An 11062-nucleotide genomic window follows, 5' to 3' on the forward strand; every position below is an offset into this window, starting at 1 on the left:
TGCACAGTTCTTATCCTTCCTTGATGCTTATACTCCAGTCATATCTCATCTGCTGTGAGAGATGATTATCTCCCTTCCTGGCCTAGCATCTCTGCACTGCTACTATCACTTGGTTATTTGTCATCTAATCCGCAAGTTTGCAGGTTTATGCACATTTCATCTGTCATTTGTTTTACTATTGCTTGCTTCATTCAGATTTAGATGTCACCTACTAGCAGTAAGGCAATAGTTTTGTTTCCTCCCATTCATCAAAGGCTCGAAATGCTGTTTCTTTATCCTGGCACACTTCGACTGGTATTTCCCCTCTTTTTTTTCGAGTCCAGTTACATCGATGCTTGCAATGGTCAGATAGACAGCCTAACTTAAAATACTGCCACTAGCACTTCAAATTCTGTCTTACATGGATCTTTGAGCAGGGTTAACAAGTACAGCATGCACAGTCCCAGTGGTGTCTTGGAGCTCTCTGGGCTAGATGCCAAACCCCACTATCATCATTATAATTCTACCAGTGATTGTAACCATGGGATATTTTATTTTAAAATATCTTGGAGTGTGCGCAGCCACTGTCACCTTGGAGATGCTGAATGAGTAGGAGTTTAACCACAGATGATTTTGAAGAGTCATATTTTTCAGAGTGAATCAGATGGTACATTCTTTAGCTGAAAGGTGTCCATGTGATTAGTGCAAAATAAAACATTAGAAACAATCTTTCCTGAAAAGGTAGCTAGCTGATCACAACTGTGATCACATCTGACAATTTAAGGAGTACTGAAAGGAGTTAGGTACAAGCAGAAAAGAGAAGAACAATGAAAGATGGAGATTTAAAACAGGCTAAGGAAATTACTGAAATCCCAGTTACTTAACAACAGTTACAGAAGTAAAATTTATGTTTCTTATATAAAATTATGTATTACCATCGGTGACATGCTCATAAAAACACCAGTGTGGAGGGGAGGCATCCTTTAAAATGTGGAATATTATAACTTTTAAAAAAATTCATATGAAAAGTTTCTTGCTTTTCCAAATAGAACAAAAAGATGAAGGAAACAACAGAGCCTATAGGCTCAGCTGTGTGCATCAACAAAATCATCGTCCTGCAAACAAAGCTTTGTCTACTGCCCCTTAATTAAAGGAGCTATACTGGAGTTTTCTTAGATCAAAGAGAGAAACAAAGAAAAAGAAAACTATATGGGCAGAGAAAACAAAAGGTCTCTGTTTCCTTCTTGAGAAGCCACCGTTTTACTGCAGAGCCACAGACCTTTTCTATTTACAAATTCAAAGGCCATTGCTGAACTTCCGAAGTTGCTTGTGGCAGGTTCTGTTTCCAATTACCTGCACACTGTGTGGTTTCCTAAGTGGGGTTTCTGCTGAAACTGTAATCAACCTAAAGTAAGTAATATCCACAAATACTGGGTTGGATCAGCGGTCCATATCTCCAGCAGACTGATCCTGCCTGCAGAAAAATGCCTTCTTTACTACTGAAAGAGACTGAAAAAAGTTACTGAAATTATTACTGGCTCAAAACAACTCTGTGTGTGTGTGGGATGGGGCAGATCAGGTTCTGCCAAGGTCGAATGGTGCTCTGCCACCCTCATATCCCACCTCCTTGAGAGCTTGTAGTGCAGCTGGCACACACCACACTCCCTGAAGCCCCTAACCCAGCCCCCTGAGGGCTGGCACACAGCACACACCAGAAGCCACACCTGGGGGTAGGGGTGGCCACAGGAATCACCACGTGGTTCTAGCGTTCTAGGACTTCTGGTAGCTGGATCTAAGGCAGTAGCTGTAATTCTTTCTTTCTCTCTCTCTTTCTCTGTCTCTACTTTTTCCTCTTCTCCTAATTTCTTTCTTGATATTTGGGCAACTTAAACCTGGATGGACTGGAATTTGCTAAGTCAATGCTTTGTGAAATGCTTTAAAATTTTGCCAAGTTCCTTTATTTTCCAAAGTTTGCCAGTAAAGCGGTGTTCTTCTGGCCCCCTGAGAAGTTCTCCCTTGCGCAGCCTCAAGGTATAAAAGAACCAAAGGCCCTTTTAATAAATCTGCTGGGTAAGTTTCAGAGCCTTCTACCTCTTTGACATAAAACCCCTTCAAGGAGCTTGAGAGAAGAGCCTGGGGTCTTACAACTATCAAAAGAACTCAGATAAGGGTAGATATATTTGGCATTAATTTAGATGTAGATTAGCTGCTCAGGAGAAAAGTGGCAAGTGCACAATGAAGGTAAACCGGTAACAAGTATTCTTTCTGTAACATCACTTTGTAGGTTTTCCCTCCTCCCATACAGCTTGTACTGTGAATGCAAGAGGCTACACAAGATGCTTGAGCACCCAGAAGCAACAATTTGCCCTGTTTCCTAAACCCCAGTATCCGTAAAGTATTTCCAGCACAGAGACCAACAAGTTTCCAGTTTTGAAAGGAAGAGGGAGCTACATACAGAAGCTGGAAACAGCTCTTTCCGTAAGCAGGTTGCACTCTTGAAATGGGGCAAAGCTCCCTTGCTAGCTAGTTTGGATGGATTTACCACACTGCCAAGAGGAAGTGGTGAGGGTTTCTTCAGGCTTTGTTTTGAAATTTTGAACCAGAGGTGCTGTGGCAATCAGCAGCTGGCTGGCAGAGGCAATAACCGACTGGTCACTGAACTACACCACCACAAATGTTAAAAATGTCTTGACACAGGGAGGGCAAGAGCTGAAGGTGGAGGAATTATCACAGCAGTGGTATTACTATTTCCCAACTGTATCCACGTATTTACTCACCTGGTTCTTCCACCACAGACATCTGTGCCTCAACAGAAAAGCAGACATCCCACTGCCTTTTCAGAGCCCAGGAATGATGCTGCAAAAGACCACAAATAGGAACAAAAGTAGGAATAGTTTCACTCCACCTTTTTTATTCTGTCCAGCTCCACAGGAAGGAAATATTCTGTTAACATGGAGCAAATACCGTAAAAAATTGAAACAGTAAAATGCACTTCACAGTATTAGCCAATACTTCCAAAGTGCTTTATTGATGAAAAAAACCCCCAAACACCCAAACCAAAAAGAACTTATTTCCAATATCTGAATCACCTTTCTCTCCCTCCCCAACCCCAATTTCTCTTCAGAGAAAACTGAAGCTTTAATAGTTTTCCCCCAGTAATAAATGGAATTTTATGGCAGAACCAGAAATAAAATTAGGTCTTCCTAATGCCTCTATTCCTTACTCCAAAAGCAGCAGGAACTAATTGCAATTCCACTGTTCAGTCATTGCCATAGAATTATCTATCTTTTTCTTTTTTTGACTGAGAAAAAATGTAATTTAATGTAAGAATCAAAAAAATTTCAACAGAGAACTGTTTCCCTGGTAATCTGCACCTAGGATTTCTTCTCAGCAAGGTGGCTCCGCTCAAGCCTCCTTTTACTCCCCATATTCTCTCCCATGGCACAGCTATGCAGTCTCTGTAAAGCACTGCGCAAGATGAACTGCTGCAGTTACTCAAATTACTTGTTTGCCATTTTTAGGTGCCCTCAGAGAGCAGGGAAAGTTCAAAGAAAATTACTCTATTACCTGTATCCCTTCACATTTAAACTGTGCACGAGGAAGCTCTGGGTCTGATGAGGGGACCTACAGTACACTCCACCTGCTTCAAATACAGTAGCAACATCAAGAGTAGCGAATGCAAATACCAATTTTTTCACTGCCCCTTCAAAATTAACTTTTTTTACAAGCTCTCTTTTTTCACGTGTAAGTTGAGCTTTTTTTCTTCGTTGTTGGGAACGAAGGGCAACCTTGTAATTTGAATAAGCAGAAGCCTGGAACCCTGCTCTCCCCAGAGACCTGCAAAGGTGTAACAACTGAGCTGTTGTGACTCTCTTGTTCTTGGAAGAGGAAATATACAGCTTCATTTCTTTCTGCAGGCACTGAGCTAGAGAGTTTGGTCAGGAAAGCAGTAGGAGCCAGAATGAATTCCAGTTCCCATGGCCTCCCAGTCGTTGCTAACAACAGGAAGTATGAGGTGAGCAGAGACTGCTCTTTCCTCTTCTTGTCTGGAAACACAATGCCCCTTTCTAGACTGGGATAAAAACATGTTACAGGCATATACAGTGATAGGTATATACAGATATATACCACTGACAACCAGCTTGACAAGTCTAATGTAGCAATGACAGCAAGTATGTTCAGTTACATGTCAGGCTGGGTTCCTTCTCATTAGTGCTTCAGTCAGCTGAATAAGAGACAGCCTGGGCTTTTACGGACCAGGCTTGTCAAACAAGCATTACATATACACTACCATCATACCTTTATACTCCAGTTCTGTCAAGCACAAGCCAGATACAGCCAGAATTCACATTTAAATAACACTGGATTAATCGAAGAAACACTTAAGAAGGAGATATGAAGGAAGCTGCTGATTAAGGGGTTTCTTTCAATATTTTTTAAATTAATATTTTGAGACTTCATTTTGCTTTAGGATAGCGGGATATGAGTACTGCACCTCCAAGGTATTTTAACAAATCACACAATCAGAATCAGTATTTGCTTTCAGTAGATACATAGAGCACAGAACTACAGTAAGAAAGAAAGGAAAGAGGTTCATCGCCTCTTAAATTAGCCTGCAGAAGATTCTGCACAGTGCTGCTCCCAACCCAGGAGATCCCTCATGGACCTATGTGATTTTGAGTCTTCCTAATAGTTTGAAGCATATTTTCAAGAAGACTCTGCCTAGGACTTCATTACAATCTAAATCTAATCTAATGATCTAATTCCCTACAGTTACTATTCATCTTAGCTTTTATTTTGCTGGTTCTAATAAAGATTCTATGTTTTTTCCTTAATTAGAAAAATATGGGAGAAACAAATGATCCATCATTGCATACTGGAGATCCATTTAGCCATGCAGAATGAGTAAAAATTCCTAAAAATTTTCTACTTGCAAACTCTGCAATGATTTCTCACATGTGCAAAGAACTGCAAAGCAGTGGCTTGGGGAACTGGGTGGGATGGGAACAGTGACAGGGATGACAATGACACAAGAAAAAAGAACCACCTTCACCTGTAATGCACTAACAAGTTGTCAATAAATTAGTCCCTGACCACTGAGATAATGGTTTCTAAATGGTGTGGGAAATAATTTAATTCTGCAGCAGTTTGTGCTTTCACTTCATTCCTTAGAGAGCTGGTCACTACCTTAATCCTGCAGTTACTTTTTCCTGGAGCTGCAGTCTGCAGTGACTAAAAGCTCAGGTAAGCTTAACAAAAGGTGCAGAACTCTTGCCTTAAGTCTGCATTATGACTAATTCAGTTGCTCACAACTTTATCTATTTCCTTAGGAAGCAAACAGCTCATGGTTTATTGCACCATTCTGCCCAAAAGGAGATAGATTAAGTCTTCCTCACTTCATTTAAAATTTTAGGGCCTTATTAAGCAAAAAAATTATCAGGTTATGGAAGGAAAGTTTGCCTTTTGAGTAAAAGGAGTTTCAATGATTTCCAACAGGTAATTTTTCCAAATTCACAGACCCTTGTACGACCTATTGGAATGTCTGAATAGAGACAGAAATAGACACAACCTTAAAAAAAAAAAAAAAAAAAAAAAAAAAAAAAAAAAAAAAAAAAAAAAAAAAAAAAAAAAAAAAAAAAAAAAAAAAAAAAAAAAAAAAAAAAAAAAAAAAAAAAAAAAAAAAAAAAAAAAAAAAAAAAAAAAAAAAAAAAAGAGAGATAAAAAAGGAGAAGATTACACAAGAAAAAAGATATAGGAGAAGAAATAGAGGGGAAAAATAGAAAGGAAAAAAAGCAAGAAAACAAAAAGAGGACAAAAAGACATCACCTTCAAAACTCTCCACGTATAAGCTGCTCATCAGGGAATTCACTGAGAACTGGCGGTGTCAGCACACAGAGAGACCACAGCAATGAACGGCATGGTGCAAGACCACCAGGCATAGATTTTTTCCTCAGTTTTCCAGGGACTCCACATCAGGACAGCTGTCATTCAGAGGATGCTCATTCACCTCCTTCCTGCCACTGCTCACTGTTGGAGTGACCTGCCAGGCAGGCGTCACTGCTGTGTCAGGCACAGTCGTGCTCCCTTCCCTCTGCCTGACCTGGCTCACTGGCAGTTGTTACTGGTGGTATTTATGAGACACAGATGCCGTTCACACTTACTTCAAGAAGACGCCTGCAGGTACTGCCACATCTGTCACTCCTCTGACCTACTTTTAGACACATGGTGTTATTTACCCCAGGACTTTCTTTTCTTCTGTTGACAGGTGCCTAGACAATGCAATCCTGGAACAGCAATGGGGTTTGTTTCTAGGCATGGGCCCAGCACTAACAATTACTGATTTGAGTTTTCTTTGTCCCCACCCATGATGGCTACATCTGTCCATAGGGTGTAAACTTAAGTTTGATGACAGTATTGTTTTGTTCACTTGGTAATTACTCAGTATTACATAGGAGTTTCCCAGGCATACATGACTTCCCTGCTTGCACAGTCTAGGAACAGAAGAAGTTTTGTCTTTCCAGCAAGACTTCTCTGCCTTCAGGGCAAATACAAATCAACACCATCTACCTGCAGATGTCTTGATATGAAAACTTTTGTGAGTTTTGAATACATGCACACAAATGATGCTAAAAAGCATTGTACCTGGAAATAGATAACCAAATAGAGGATTCTCTGTATCCAAATTGAAAGGACTTTGGAACCCAACCCCTTTGTGCTACAATTGGTGCTTTGAGTGTTTCAGAACTGGAAAATTAATCATGGCACAAATTACTGGACCAAGCCACATAATTTACCAGACTGGATATATCTGAAGCTTGAGCCTGGGGCCTACGCATCCTGACAGACAGGTGCAAAATGTTCAGTGAATCAAGCAGGACTATATACTTGAGATAAAACTTCACTTCCACGTAACTTCCTGATATCTAGTTCACAATACAGAGAAAAATTACAGAGTTAAAGCATTTACGTTCTAGTGAAGTTAAAAAAAAAATACACATTCAAGTGACTGACTGCTTGAGTCTTATTCTATCAGAGCTTTTTTTCCTCTTTTCCAATGCAGGTCCCCAGTAAATTACAACAGACTCAAAATTCTGGCGCTGAATGGAAAAAATTTTCTGGCAATCCAAGAGGTTTGGTAGAGTTCTTACAGCTTTACCCTGCTTGTTTAATCAGCAGGAAGAATTTGGCCCTTATTAAGAAAACATAAGGAAAGCTGAAATAGGTAGAGCTTGCAAACTGGAACAGATAAGGAAATAACGGAAATGACAGCAAGTCCAACCCCACCTTATCTCTCCATGAATCTTGGAGTTTTCAAACAGGTTATATGACTTCATGTCAAGTAAAATATCTGATAAGAAAATAAATAAGAAAAAAAGTATGAAATTTGTGTTTGATTCTGCTTTAACTTACACTGCTGTAAATCTACTCCAGCCAAAAATCTGACATTTGTGACATAATACAGGAGAGTGTCCTGGAAAAACCTACATGTAACTCTTATAAATAAATAATGTACTTCAACATACTGACAAGAAAAAAAAAAAAAAAAGAAATAAAAACTAACTGGAGTATACGCTAATCTGCACTTAGGAAAGTTCTTCTATTCCAGAATATTTCATGTTCCCAACACCCAGGGCACTGTGAAATGAAAGTATTTTGCTCAGCCTTAGAAACATTTCCTAAATATTTATCTGTGCCATAGCCCATATAATTTTGTCTTTGCTTTATAAGAACAAATATAATACCATTTACTGATCGGATGGATGACAAAGAAAAACAACAATTACCCAGAAATGCCTAAGGGGGAGCATAAGTGGGTTTTTTTAAGTATTTATTTCATTACAACATAAGTTGGAGTACATAAAAAGCTTTACCTATATATATGTCAAAAATGAAACTATTAATACATCAGTTACACACATAATTCACCTGAGGTGTGAACAGTGTCTAAAGCATTTGCATTAGTTAATCTGTGAAAGTGGTAGCATTGACATTGTTATTTCATGATTTCACAAATTTCTCCAAGGTTAATCCACTAAGGCTTAAAAGCAAAGCAAGAACCTCCTGCAAAAGGTAGCTTATGTGGTGGTTTATTGTGATGGTTTGAGAAGCATTGCAGGTGTAAAATTATAAGACTATTATAAAACTACCAATGTAATTGGTAGAAACTCAGCCTGTTTAAGAAATACTCGGAAAAACCCTGGCCCTGTAGTCATCACTGTCTCAAGTACCAATTCTGGTTTCCCTTCCCTGGTATTTGTTTCAACCAGATATACAGTAGATACTTTTGACTCCAAATTCATCTCTTCCCTCCTATCCCACTGTCTCACAGCCCCATTTCTTCCCATTGAGTAATTTATGAGTTTGGGAGTCTCCAAAATATCCTGCTGTTGTGGTTTAACACCAGCGGGCAGCTCAGCCCCACGTAGCCACTCAGTCCTCTCAGTGGTTTGGGGGAGAGAATCAGAAGGGGGAAAATGAGAAAACTCATGGGTTGAGATACAGACAGTTTAATAGGTAAAGCAAAAGCTGCAGCCACAAGCAAAGCAAAACAAGGAATTTATTCACTGTTTCCCATGGGCAGGCAGGTGTTCAGCCATCCTCAGGAAAGCAGAGCTTTCTGGGGGAAAGCCCCATAGCTCCATAGCAATGACTCAGGAAGACAAATACCATCACTCTGAATGTCTCCCACTTCCTTCTTCTTCCCCCAGCTTCATATGCTGAGCATGACAACATGCTGATCCTGGGATATCCCTTTGGTCAGTTGCAATCAGCAGTCCCAGATGTGTCCCCTCACAAGTCCTTGTGTACCACCAGTCTCCTCACTAGTGGGGTGGGGTGAGGATCAGAAAAGGCCTTGATGCTATGAGAGCTGCCCAGCAATAACAAAAACACCCCTGTATCATCAACCCTGTTTTCAGCACAAAACCAAAACACTGCCCCATAACAGCTAGTGTGAGGAAAATTAACTATCCCAACCAAAACCAGTAATCCTGTTGATTCCTAATAGCAATGGGTTCATTCCAGCAGCTCTCAGCATTCAAAAGGCCAAAGCAAATGAAAAGTGTTTGATTATATGCTCTGAGTGCAGAATTTTACTGAGCTTGTGTGTCAATCTCTGCTTTTAGAAGCAGTAATATGAAGTCAGAATAGTTACGGTAATCTAGTAAATGTGTGGAACTATTACAAACTTGCATTACATTATCTTGGAGTAAGAGTTGAGGCAGCAAATATGTAAAAACGTACTTTGCTACAACAGAACTCAGACATATTGATAACAGCCACACAGAGCTGTTCTGTTAAACCCAGAGCAAATCTGGTGCATGGAACAATAACAGACAAAAAAGAAATTAATAAAATCCTTGTTACTACAACTGCTCAACAGTATCACCATTTCCTCTTGTGCTTTCTTAAGTTTCCATGGGGCAACACTAATGGGAAAAAAAAAAAAAAAAAGCCCAAAGATACGATTCAGTCTAAATCTTCTGGGTTCATTCAAGTAGAAAACACTACACATCACTCCAGACACAAAGCACTGGCACTGCTGTTAAGCTTGGCGATAATGAAGGGTAACACATCTATGGAGCAGTCAATGGAATGTACACTGTAAATCAGGAAAAGCAATAGCCACTCATGAACAGTGGTAATTGGGATACAACACTGAGAGCCAATCAAACAGCACAGGAGAGTTACGGCTTTCATGTGAATAATTTATTCTTTTATCAATTTAAATTTTACCAGGTACTTATTTACAAAGAAACTTTTTGTGGACAGAATTTACATCAGCTACTGCACAATTTTATTAATTACTAGGGTATGATTAGCATCCTTCCCGTGTTGTTTAACAGTGTTGGTTTTGATCAAATAGGGTTATTCTTTTGCCAGTTATTTTTTGACTTAGTTTCCAAATGTGAACAGAAATTTTACACGTGCCTTTGCTGCAAGTAATGATTTCTTTTTACAGAACTAGTTAATAGATGGAAAGAGTAAAGTTCCATCTGTTATTAGCATTTCTTTATTGAAGTTGGGATTTAGTTTTAGATTCAATGAAGGCTTTAGGCATTTCCATGTCAGGCACTACATGCCTCTTTACTGAGACGGCACCCCTGAGAATTCAAATTACCTGCTTGGCCTCCCAGTACAGTACATGAAGTAGCTCACCTTGGACTGGTAACCCAAAATACAGAGCCTGTCTGGAAAAGCTTTCCAAAGAAAACTTCCCCAATTGTACAAACATTTACCACATTTGTCCTGATTTACCCTTCCAAGAGCTGGAGCCTGGAATTTACCCAGAACACAATGTGCAGGAGCCCATGTGTGCTTTTGGAGGATTTGCAAGAAGCTCACCCCTGAAAAAGAGCCTTCTTCTCAACAGCCATCTAGAGAATGCACACGCATGCACACACACACATGAAGGGCAAGGCCTCAGGTTAGCCCTTACTCAGCTTATGGGAATTCAAGCCTAAATCCTCAAGCAGATGACCTTGAAAAAAGGAGTATTCTAGGAAGGAAAAATTTTTGCCTGAAAAATTAAATCAGAAAAATTATCTTCTGCACGTCCCACTAAAATGGGAGGACTAGAAGATTCATGGAGAAGAAAGACGACAGAACAGACTATGTCTCTCTGGCTAGTATCCAATCCCTCAGTGAGGATGAGGGTTTGAATTTATCCACCTTGATAATTTGTGAGATTTTTTAGCCAATTAACATACAAAATGCACAGATATTTAGAGATCAGGGATTAGTTCCAAGAAGTCCTTTAGCCCATTGACCATGAGGCAGTGGGAGATGTAGATTGAATGCTTGCAGGCTAAGAAAGCACACACAGATCTCCATGTTCCCATGAAAATACAGTAGCCTTCAGGCTACTCTAGATAAAACAGCTCTGTCTTTAAAGCAAAACATACGACACTTGAGGGTGGCCTGGCCCTTTATATTGTACCATAAAACCCTAACAGATCAGTGGCTTCTGGGTATCCCATCATCTAGTTTCAAAGGAGCTGAGGTGGTCAGTATGTAGGTGTGGAACTGCTCTGAGGTGGGTAGTTCCAAGTGGGTGGAGAAGAACTGCTCAGCCCTTCTGCAT

This window comes from Empidonax traillii, unplaced genomic scaffold (assembly GCF_003031625.1).
Source record: "Empidonax traillii isolate 1590-97213 ecotype Southwest subspecies unplaced genomic scaffold, ASM303162v1 scaffold676:size484234, whole genome shotgun sequence".
Lineage (NCBI taxonomy): Eukaryota > Metazoa > Chordata > Aves > Passeriformes > Tyrannidae > Empidonax > Empidonax traillii.